This window comes from Protopterus annectens, chromosome 9.part0 (assembly GCF_019279795.1).
Source record: "Protopterus annectens isolate FY-2018-M chromosome 9.part0, PAN1.0, whole genome shotgun sequence".
Lineage (NCBI taxonomy): Eukaryota > Metazoa > Chordata > Ceratodontiformes > Protopteridae > Protopterus > Protopterus annectens.
In genome coordinates this window covers 1,836,676,264-1,836,688,879 of record NC_056743.1, presented here as the reverse complement: position 1 = coordinate 1,836,688,879, position 12,616 = coordinate 1,836,676,264, and positions in this window count along the sequence as shown.

Here is a 12,616-nt window from a genome sequence, read left to right as displayed (position 1 = left end):
AATTGTCAACAAAATGCATTCTGCGGCTGAGGGTCTAGACATATTATACTAACAAATTTGCTAGAGTAGTTCAATCACTGTTTTTTTGTCACCTTTTGTAGCTGATTTTCCTTCAGGTCCTCTGTATTTCTTTTTTTCCTGGCATCCAGGCAGTGCACTTACTAGCCAGTTACTGAAATTTACCCCAAAATCTAGGTCTTTGTTAAGTTTCGGTTTTCACACTGGGAGAGCTAGAATTAAGCTGTTACTCCATGTGCAGCCATCTATTGCATTCACAAGTGCCGCAACATGCAGAATGCATTCACAAGTGCCACAACATACAGAATGCATTCACAAGTGCCGCAACATACAGAATGCATTCACAAGTGCCGCAACATACAGAATGCATTCACAAGTGCCACATTCACAAGTGCCGCAACATGCAGAATGCATTCACAAGTGCCGCAACATACATAATGCATTCACAAGTGCCACAATATGCAGAATGCATTCACAAGTGCCGCAACATACAGAATGCATTCACAAGTGTCACAATATGCGGAATGCATTCATAAATTATCCTAATGTATCAATGAGAAGGAAAAAAAAGCTTGACAAATATGTACACTGCAGAACAAAGAAGACAGTCCCTGGGATTCAATAAACTTCCTACACAGAATTTACATGTGTGCGCGGTGATGCATGGTGAGCAGCTTTGCATATTCGTGCCACACACCACATTTAAACATTAATAGGTGAGGATTCATGGTTGGCAAAAGTGTAAGTGAACATGGATAGCACTCATGTTTAAATCAGAGCACTAAAGGTCTGTGGTTTTGCATGGAATGCCATAATGATCAGCAAGGCTTCACAGATAGCTCACAATCTCTTAGTGCTCGACATCTGGACAAAGGCCAGCATAATGTGGGGACAATGACTCAAAAATAGGGACATATTTGACATATTTGCCCTGTAGACATGTGCTAGAATAACCAGGGGGTTGTGCTAAGATACATGTTCTGAAGGATTTGAAGTCTGAAACTCAAGTGTATGTAATTATTGAGAAAAACTGAAATACTGCTCAGCTGCACAGCTGAATAGAAAAACACACCAAATGGACCAGTACTTTAACGTAAAATAAATGTTAATCTCCACTTTCGTCAATCCAGACTTCATCAGAAAAATCAAACACATTATTTCAGTTTTTCTTAGGTGGTTTCATTCTGCTGTATTTTTGTATGTAATTATTGAGTCATATCAGTCCTGAGATCATCCCAGTGATATGGCAGAAGGCCACAAATTTGATAAGAAACACATCTGGACATTCTTGGAAATCTAGACAGTTGAGAAGGTATGAATGTTAAGTATATGATTCAAACACAGTACATGATAGTGTATCTACAGTGCAGAGTATTGTGAAATCCCATTCCTGGTATTATGTACTGAAGTTGTGTAAAGTATCTGTAAGGGTACGTAAACTGCCATGTAAAATAAACAGTCAGGAGAAGTGTGTGTTTTGAATAGGGACACACAGATAAATTGTAGGAATGAACACAGGGAAAGAGGACAGGTGAAACAACCTAATGTATAGCATATGAGGATATGTCAATGGAAGATGGTGGTAGCAGTAACCCTAATCACATATCTATATGGTACAGTAGGGACTGCACAGTGAAAATGAGTATTGTGTGACTGTCACACAAGGTGACACAACAATGGAGAGGATGCCTGTGTGATATAATCATCCTTACATGAATAATGCAGAGGACATCTATCAGAGATCTGACATACAATTGGGGTAGGGTGCATGTCAAAGTAAACTTTATTGTCATTAAGAACTACACACGTGTAGCTTAAACAAAATTTTGTGCATCGGCTCAATTCTTGAGATTACAAAGGAAAGTGAAACAACACATACAAGTAGAGGAATAAACATAACTATACAATACTACTCTCAATACACAAAAGAAAGAACAGAGACATTTATGAGCACTCATACATGAAAAGAATACCATCCGCTGAGTTAAATTAACTACCCTCTTTAAAGTAATACAAAACACATGGCATAAAATGTGACCTGTTAGTAACAGCCTGCATTTAATTGTTGGAACCTGTGTTCTGAGAGACTGCCTTCCAGACTATCTGCAAATATACAGAGCTGAGTATATATTTTTGATTATAGAGTTTGTACTGTTAGTTGTTGCTTAGATCTCTGTTGAAACTGTTTTGTCCTACCCACTCTCCCTATTTTTGGCTTGTAGATTAAATTTGGTGGCTTTTCAGTTGCCCTCCCCACTGTAGATTTGATCTGGGACACTCCCCCAGTCCCATCTCTTTACCACATTCTACCTAATAAACTCTTTCTGCACTTGCTTTTAGTCCTTTTTAATTTAATTGCATTTTTTAAACTGTATTTGGTCTAATATTGCTAAATACTCAAGTGTGCTAGCTTGCACTGCATGTAAATTGTGTTTATTACTGTTTTTGCTACTTTTCTGTAAAAAAAAAAAAATCTGTAAGCCTGTTTCCTACCTTTCCTGTAACTAGTGTTCCACATACAGATTTGCTGTATCCAGGACTGTATGTAAGCTTCTGAGACCCCCCAAGCCTTTCTGTATTGGAGGGAGCCTTCTAGCTTATCAGTGGGAGTGGTAAGCACTAGGTAACCTATCTACCACATAAGGAGTGGTTCTGGCCCAGAAATTGTAGTTATTGGCCGTTTGGGCAATCTCTTCTATCACTCTCAACTTTCTGATTTGAAAGCCTGCATTTGCACTTGTTTCTGTCCTATAACTTGTCTAGTGCAGATAAAGATTCTTAGTTTTAGCACTTAAATTTGCTTATTCGTGCTCAGCACTTGTTCAGAACTTGTAAGCACTAAATAAGCTACTAATTACTATAGCACTCAATCTTCCTCATTACCTAGAGGAAAACAGTTTTTGTACTTACTTTTCTCATTTGCTTAGAGAAAAACAGCTCTTGTACTCACTTTCCTCACTTATCTAGAGGAAAATAGTTTTTTATTCAGGCATGTCTAAGGGTCAGCTCCCCAGTGTTCTCTCCTGTCTATCTGCACCTGTCGCCCCTGGGATTCCAGATACTGGTTAAGGCTCTTGCTGCCCCTATAGTGCCTTTTTTAGGCAAGGTTCAAATAACAAATTCACCACTGTAACAGGAACAGGCAAGCAAAAACTGAGGGTAATGCTACTCAATGCTAGAAGTCTAAATCTCAAAATGCACTCACTCAAGGCACTCCTTAATATGGAGAACATTGATATCTGTGCAGTGACTGACACCTGGTTCAAGGCTCCAGAGAGCACCCCTGCACTACCAGGCTATACTTCATACCACGCTTTTCGGCCATGTAACCTGGACCGAAACACCAAAGGCAGAGGTGTGTCCATATTCATTAAGGATATCCACACCTCCAGGCTAGTTGCTCAGCATAATGCATCTGAGGTTATCCAAGTGCAACTAACTCTGGGCAAAACTGCAATCCAAATTGTAGCTTGCTATAGATCCCCCACCATGCCTCAGGATTCCAACTCCTCTTTTCTTGATATACTGGAAAATATTAGGGTTCAACCAAACACCCTAATAATGGGTGACTTCAACTACCCCACCATTAACTGGGAAAACTACTCATGTACCAACTCCTTAGCTCAACACTTTCTGGAATTCATAAACTCCAATGCCCTGGATCAACTTATCCACAACCCCACCAGGGGCAACAATATCCTAGACCTAGTCATTACCAACATGAGTGACCGGTGTTCCACACCTGAAGTCAACTCCTCATTAGTCCGATCTGACCATAAGCTGATCACCCTAGATATCCACATCCCACCCCCACCCACCATTAAGGACACCTTGGTAAAAAAATTCTCCAAAGCCAACTTCATGCTTCTTAAGACAGAAGTGGTGAACTTCATGACACCCATGCAGATGGACAATACAGTTAGAACTGCTAAATCCTACACAAATGCACTCTATAAGCACTTACACGAGTGCATGGATCATGCTATCCCAAACAGAACCAAGACACTATCCTCCAAAAAAAGGAAGCCAATCTGGTGGTCCCCTGCCATAAACAAATTGTACAACAGAAGGAAGAAACTGTTGCAAAAGACAGTAAAATCCCATGAGTGGAGGAGCTCCCTGGTCAGCCTCAGTAAGAACCTGAGATCCCTTATAAGATCCTCCAAAGCTAGCTATGAAAACAAAATCGCCACTATTTCTAAGGACAACCACAAAGCATTCTATAGCTATGTCAAGTATCTTGATGGCAACACCCAGATCTGCTCTGAGTTACAGCACAAAGGCACGAAAATTACAGAACCAACTGATATTGCCAACATCCTGGCAGATAGGTTCAGTGCTAACTTTACCCCCCCCCCTCTAAAGGGCCCATATCTATACAGAAAGAATGCAGAGTCTCTATAATCACAACTACACAGGTAAAAGCTGCACTCTCTAAAGCCAAAAACACAGCATCCATGGGACCGGACAACATCCCAGGCTGCGTTTTACATGAACTTCAGAACAAACTGACTCCCCACTTAAGCACCATGTTCAATAATAGCCTTGCATCAGGCTTTGTGCCCACTGAATGGCACACAGCAACAGTTATCCCACTCCACAAAGGGCGAGCCACCACTGATCCTGGGAGCTATCGACCTATTAGCCTGATGAGCCTGGTCTGCAAGGCCATGGAATGTATCATCATGGAACTCAGAAACAAAGACATTGGTAACCTCCAAACTCTGGATCCCACCCAGTTCGGGTTTGTGAAAGGCAGATCATGCCTCCTGAACCTGATTGACTTCTTTGAGGCAGTCATCAAAGCCGTAGATGAGGGTAAGGTTGATCACACAGCCTATCTTGACCTCGCCAAGGCTTTCAACACCATCCCCCATTCTGGAATTATAACTAAACTCACTAAACTAGGTATAAATCCCTACATCACAAGATGGGTTGCTGACTGGCTCACTGACAGAACCCATACTGTAAAAGTTGCAGACTCCAAATCTGACCTCAAAGCAGTGACAAGTGGAGTACCACAGGGTTCCGTCCTGGGATCTCTCCTGTTTGGTATCTATTTCTCTGAAGTACAGGCTAACACAGAAGGCCTCTGGCTAATGAAGTTCGCAGATGACTGCAAACTAGGAGCCATAGTCAAGTCCCCAAATGATGTGGACATCCTACAGAAGGGCCTCGCTGTGACAGATGCCTGGTGTCAGAGCCATGGCCTCAAGCTCAATGCCAAAAAGTGCAGTGTCATCCCCTTTGATAAAAACTCTGTAAACATGAACTACCACATAGGCAGCAATCTACTTAACACCGAATGTTTGATAAGAGACCTTGGGACCCAAGTGGGCAGTAGTCTCTCCTTTGATAGTCACATCGCCACAGTAGTCAGGAAGTCCTTCTACGTGGCACACCTCATCATAAAAGAGTTCTCATCCAGGAAAAAAGAGGTCATTTTTCCTCTCTACTCAACACTCATTAGACCCATTATAGAGTACAATACCCCTTTTGGAATGTACTGCACAAGACATCTGCAGCAGCTGGAAAGGCCACAGAAGTACCTCACAAAGAGGATTACTGGCCTCAAACAAATGCCCTACACTGACTTCCTCAAAAAACTCCAGCTTTACTCCATAGCATATTGCCTACTCCAAGGTGATCTCTGCCTAACATATAAAGCTATGTCAAACCCAGAGCTGTTGGACATGCTACACCTAAAGAAATCCCACTCCCTCCAAGCTACACGCTCTGGGGACCTAAACCTTGTCACCACAATAAACAGGACATGCTGGAGGGATAGATTCCTGTCCCAGAGACTTCCCATACTCTGGAACAGGCTACCTATCTATGTCAAGCAAAGTTCTTCATTAGCACTCTTCAAGAAAAATCTTGATGAGTGGATGGAAAATAGGAAATACACACCTGGAATCACTTCTGTGTCTCTGCTTGACAGTGCACAGGAAAATAACTATCTTGGGTGGCATAAGCCAGGGAACCTTGTTGGCTAGGCTTACATAGGCCCTTGGGCTGATAGCCTAGTACTTACCTATGGACCTATGAACCTATGAACACTACAAATTGAACAATGCCTAAGTTATTTGTTTAATATTGCACTTGAGTGGGTTAAATAATACTGACTATGGACATAATAAATAAATATTGCACTTGCTTGGAATATATGCAAGTATATATTGCACAAATAAGTTAAAATTGACTTATTATATGTCCATACCCCTGGGACTAGTGCCCAAGTTCAGAAGTCTAATCACTGGAGGGTAGAAACTGTTATTGAATCTTCTAGTCTTGCAGCGGATGCTGGGATATCTGCTGACCAATGCCAGATGCTTAAACAGATCACGTGTAGGATGTGTGTTGTTCTGTATTATTTTGGTGGCTTTGCAGAATAAATATGTTGTTTCAGTAGAAGACTGAAACCTGTTTCTGTCTCTTTAACCCTCACCACTCTTTGTAGCACCTTTCTTTCTGTAACTATGCAGATTACAAACCACACTGTGAAGTTGCAGATGAGTATGCTCTCTATTGCACCTCTATAGAAGGTGGAGAGTCTATGAGGAGGAAGCTTAGCTTTTTTCAGCCTTCTTAAAAAGTGGAGGCATTGGTGCACCTTCTTGACCAGTTGGCTGGTGTTTCCAGACCACAAAAGATCCTTGGATATGTGTACACCCAGGAATTTCATACTCTTAACCCTCTCCATACTCTCACCATTGATCCTGAGCAGTGGGTGGTTTGTTCTCCTTTTCTTAAAGTTGATGGGAAAAACGTGTACTCGTGAATTACCACACAGGTGGCAGTACACTAAACACCGAAAGTGTACTAAGAGACTTAGGGACACAGGTGGACAGTGGTCTCACCTTCGATAACCACATCACCACAACAGTCAGAAAATCCTTCTATATGGCACACCTCATCACTAAGGGCTTTTCATCCAGGAGAAAGGAGGTCATTGTCCCACTGTACTCATCCCTCATTAGACCCATTATAGAATACAATCCCCCGTTTGGTATGTACCTCTCGAGACATCTGCAACAACTGGAAAGGCCACAGAAATACCTCACTAAAAGAATCACAGGCCCAAAGCAGATGCCCTATGCTGACCACCTTAAAAAACTCCAGCTATACTCTGTCGCATATCGTCTACTCAGAGGCGATCTCTGCTTAACATACAAAGCCATGTCAAACCTAGAGCTGTTGGACATGCTACACTTAAAGAAATCCCAATCCCTCAGAACCACATGCTCCAGGGATCTAAACCTTGTCATCACAATAAACAAAACATGCTGGAGGGATAGGTTCTTGACCCAGAGACTCCCCAGACTCTGGACTAGACTACCCATACATGTCACGTAGAGCACCTCTTTGGCCTTCTTCAAAAGGAACCCTGACGATTGGATGGGAGAAAGGAAATTCACCCCGGGGATCACGTCAGTCACCCTGCTAGACAGGGGTCCAGGGAAGTAAATAGTGTGGGAAGAAATAGCCAGGGAATTGTTATGGCTAGGTTGTATAGGCTCTAGGGCCAATGGCCTAGTACCAACCTATGAACCTATGAACCTATGATAATCTCTTTAGTCTTGCTTACATTCAGGTCAGTGTTGTTACCCTTGCACCAACTGATCAGAGATGCCACCTCCTCTCTGTATGCCCTTTCATCCTCCTTTGTGATGAGCCCTATGACTGTGTTGTCACCAGCAAACTTGATGATATGATTGGGCATGTGCTTAGCACAGCAGTTATGGGTCAGGATGGTGAATAAAAGTTGGCTGAGAACACATCCCTGTGGAACCCCGGTGTTAATTGTGATGCACTTTGATGTGTTTTTACCTGAACACACCCTCTGTGGTCTGTCAATCAGGAAGTCCAGGATTCAATTACAGAGATGTTTACTGATTCCTAAATGTGCCAGTTTTTCAGCTGCATTGGTACCACCATATTAAATGCAGAGCTGAAGTCTATGAACAGCATCCTCACATAGTTGCCTTTGTCCTCTAAATGCTCAAGGGAGATGTGTAGTGCTACTGATATGGCATCAGCCATGGATCAGTTAGCTGTGTATGCAAACTGCAGATGATCACAATCAGGAGGTGGGCATGATGAAAGATGCTTTTTGATCAGCCACTCAAAACATTTCATAACAGTGGATGTCATATCATAAATTATCATATCATAGTTGATGTCATAACAGTGGATGGATCCTGTAAAGCTGTGCAAACTGATTTGCGTGAATCAATGTCTCCTAAGATCATGTCTTCTAAACCTGATTTACGTCTTTGAAGCAGTCACCAAAGCCATAGATGAGGGTAAGGTGGTTTACACAGCTTATCTAGATCTCGTCAAGGCTTTCAATGCCATCCCCCACTCTGGAATTATAGATAAATCCCTATGTCACAAGATAGGTTGCCAACTGGCTCACGGACAGAACCCACACTGTGAAAGTAGCAGACTCCAAATCCGACTTCAGACCAGTGACAAGTACAGTACCACAGGGTTCAGTCCTGGGTCCTCTCCTGTTTGGTATCTACTTCTCTGAAGTACAGGATAACACAGAAGGTCTTTGGCTAACAAAGTTTGCAGATGACTGCAAACTAGGAGCCATAATCAAAACTCCTAATGATGTGGACATACTACAAAAGGGCCTCACTGAGACAGATGCCTGGTGTCAAAGCCATGGCCAGAAGCTAATTGCAAAAAAATGTATTGTCATCCCTTTGGTAAAAGCTCTGTAGCCATGAACTACCATATAAGTGGTAGTCTACTTAACGCCGAAAGTGTGATAAGAGACCTTGGGACACAGGTGGACAGTAGTCTCTCCTTTGATAATCACATCACCATAGTGGTCAGGAAATCCTTCTACTTTGCTCACCTCATCACAAAAGGTTTCTCATCCAGAAAAAAAGAGGTCATTGTTCCCCTCTTCTCATCACTCATTAGACCCATTATAGAGTACAGCACCCCTTTTGGTATGTACCTCACAAGACATTTACAACAACTGGAAAGGCCACAGAAATACCTAACAAAGAGGATTACTGGCCTCAAACAGATGCCCTACGCAGACCATCTCAAAAAACTCCAGCTTTACTCCATCGCATATCTCCTACTCAGAGGTGATCTCTGCCTAACATACAAAGCTATGTCAAACCCAGAGCTGTTAGACATGCTCCACTTAAAGAAATCCCAATCCTTCCAAGCTACATGCTCTAGGGACCTAAACCTTGTGACCATAATAAACAGAACATGCAGGAGGGATAGATTCCTGTCCCAGAGACTTCCCATACTCTGGAACAGACTACCTATCTATGTCAAACAGAGCTCCTCATTAGCACTCTTCAAAAAAAATCTTGATGATTGGATGGGAAATAGGAAATTCACCCCAGGGGTCACTTCTGTGGCTCTGCTTGACAGGGGCACAGGAAAATAATTTTCTTGGGTGGCGAAAGCCAGGGTGACTTTTTGGCTAGGCTTATATAGGCCCTAGGGCCAATAGCCTAGTACCTACCTATGAACCTATGAATATGAGTGTAATCTCAGCAGAGGTCTCCAGCAAGTGGGACACAGGTAAAGGTTCATGGACAACATTAAAAGAAGCAAACACAATCATAGACAATATCAGAATACTACCACAATCAATCCCATGCCTCTGACATAACATATGTGATTTAGAGTAATCAAAGATGATTCTGCACAAACACACTTGTACAACTATTATGATACATCTTTACTCTATGAGGGTAATCATGCACACTGTTCTGAAACTGTAACATCTGCTGGAGGAGTTAGTAGGGGCACTGCTATACTTGTATGCGACATTGTGATCAAGACAGGCTAGTTGACTGGCGTCCATGGTATATATATATATATATATATATATATATATATATATATGTATATACATATATATATATATATATATATATATATATATATATATATATATATATATATATATATATATATATATATATATATATGTCTACTTCAGAATGCAGACCATTCAGAATGCTGACTTTCATATGGCCGGCACCATATGATCGACATTCTGAAAGACCAATATCCTGAAATAGCACCATTTACCTATCTGTAAACACAGTAAAACTTTGTTATGTAGGGGGGCAAGCCCCCCTGCACCCCCTACACCCCCTGCTACTTAAATATTCTCACTCAGAGATTGCACTACAGTGCAGGAAAGGGGAATCTCCCAGTCCCGCACTGTAGTGAGATCTCTGCTATCATTTGCCGGCCTTTCAAATGTTTACTCATATGGTGTCAGCTATATGAGTTTCAAACATTTGAAAGTTCGAACAAATAAAAGACTCCCGTGTATATATATATATATATATATATATATATATATATATATATATATTGTGAAGATAGGTGAAGGCTGTCAGCCTAGCCATATAGAATTTTGTAGATAATTCTGTCGTTTGTAAATATTAATGTAAGCCACAGGCTTGTTCTCTTAAATGTGAAAAGACTGCATTGGATATTGAACTGCAAAAATGTAAAAACAGTGCACTCTGTTGTAAGAAAGCTAAGTCAAGCATTTTATGACTCTCTTTGATGTCAAAATTCATAGCCAATATGTCTAGAGGGAGGCATCCTTCCTATTGTTTTAAGACCAGAGTTAATGGTTAGAATTTGCATGTATAAACGTCCTTTATTGCTCTGCTTTCTGACCAGGTGTAAAGAATGTAAATGTAGTTTCTGTTAGCCTGGGAACAATAGAGAAGTGTGAAGAATGATGTCATGTGAAGCAGCTCTGTGTTAGCAATTTAAAGAGAGAGAGTCAGAGAGCTTGGAGCATTTTTTGTCTTGAGTACATCCAACATCACCAGCACAGCTTTGGTCTAGATGCAAGTTATTTAGAACTGTGTCTTCTCTTAGAAATAGCTAGGAATTAGGAAGAATAGACTGTGTTTTTCTGTGATGTCAGAACTTTTGTACGGTATTATTTTAAGTATTTTTCTGTGATCGCTGAACTCTTGACTAGCACTGTGTTGTAAAAAGCATTGTCTTGTGTTTTTATTATTTATTATTAAATATTTTTAAAATTTCAATTGTGGCTGTTTTGTGTAGAGATAATTTAAGCTCGAAGAGTGCATTGCATGTATGTAGCAATGCTGTACCAAGTCATGCCAAATAAGTCTTGACTGTTAGGTCACACTTACCATTTGGATAATAATATTGTACAATAATAATTAGACACCATTTCAGAAGGGCTTTTGAGTAGCTGATATTAGTGGGTGCCGACAGCTGGTGCTACCTTTTAGACTGGGCAGAAAAGGGGCACAGCTGGAGAACCTGTGCCAGCTTTCCCCAGGAGTGTCTGTGTGGTTGTATATAACTCTTATCTCAAAGTGTGCATGTGTCAGCTACTTGGGCAGGGACACGAAGCACTGGTTGGACAGAGAGGGTGCTGGAGGTTTTACCTTGCCCACTAGGCTGAGATCTGTACCCTATAGCTGTGACAGTGGGCAGTCTTATTGGGGACCTGGAGAGAAAGGGAGACACCATCCCCAGACTGACTGTGATCTCTGTGTGCTCTTAAGGGAAATTGTACTTTACTGTGTGTGTATTTATTACCCTTTTCCTATATGGACGCCCTCACTGGTGTTAGTGGTGAGGATTGAGGCTCCTTGATTGCTGGGCCAGTGCACGGGTATCATATAAATATATATATATATATATATATATATATATATATATATATATATATATATATGGGTCTACCTGATAACACCGACATGCCAAAACACAGGCAACAAAATAACAGACACAAAAAAAAATGACAAAAAAAGAAAGTTCAAAAACACGAAACTTCTCATGCCTGACAAACCAAAATCCCGACAATCAACAAAACAAATACCTTTCCTGAAAAACACACACACAACACAAGCACACCAAAAACTTTACAAACCTACACTAAACCTTACATACATGACTATTTATGCACTAACCTTAACCCAGACCCTAACCCTAAGGTCCGTCACTATCGCACACTTACCTTACCCTCACCCTAACCCTAACTCACTTAATCCACCCTTAACCCTTAACTCTGTCAGTATTGCACACTTACTTTGCCCACACCCTAACCCTAACTCACTTAATCTGCCCCTAACCCTCAAGTCCGTCACTATCCCACACTTACCTTACCTGCACCCTAACCCTAACGCATTTAACCTGCCCCTAAACCTAAAGTCCGTCACTATCGCACACTTACCTGACCTGCACCCTACCCTAACATCCATCACTATCACACACTTACCTTACCCACACCCTGACCGTAATGGCCGTCCCTATCGCACGCTTACCTTAACATGTTGGTGTTCTCAGCATCAGGATTCTCAACTGTTGGTCTTCTCCGTTGTTGATCTTCCGGTGTCGGTGTTCTCGTCGTCGGCGTTGTGCACATTCGGCATTTTCAGGTAGACCCATATATATATATATATATATATATATATATATATATATATATATAGCTATATAGATATATATGGCACAATCCACACTATCATAGATGTAATAAATGCCATCAAAGTTGTCAAACAGCTATGTATGTACTGTGTGCATCACAGAAACAAGTACCACACAT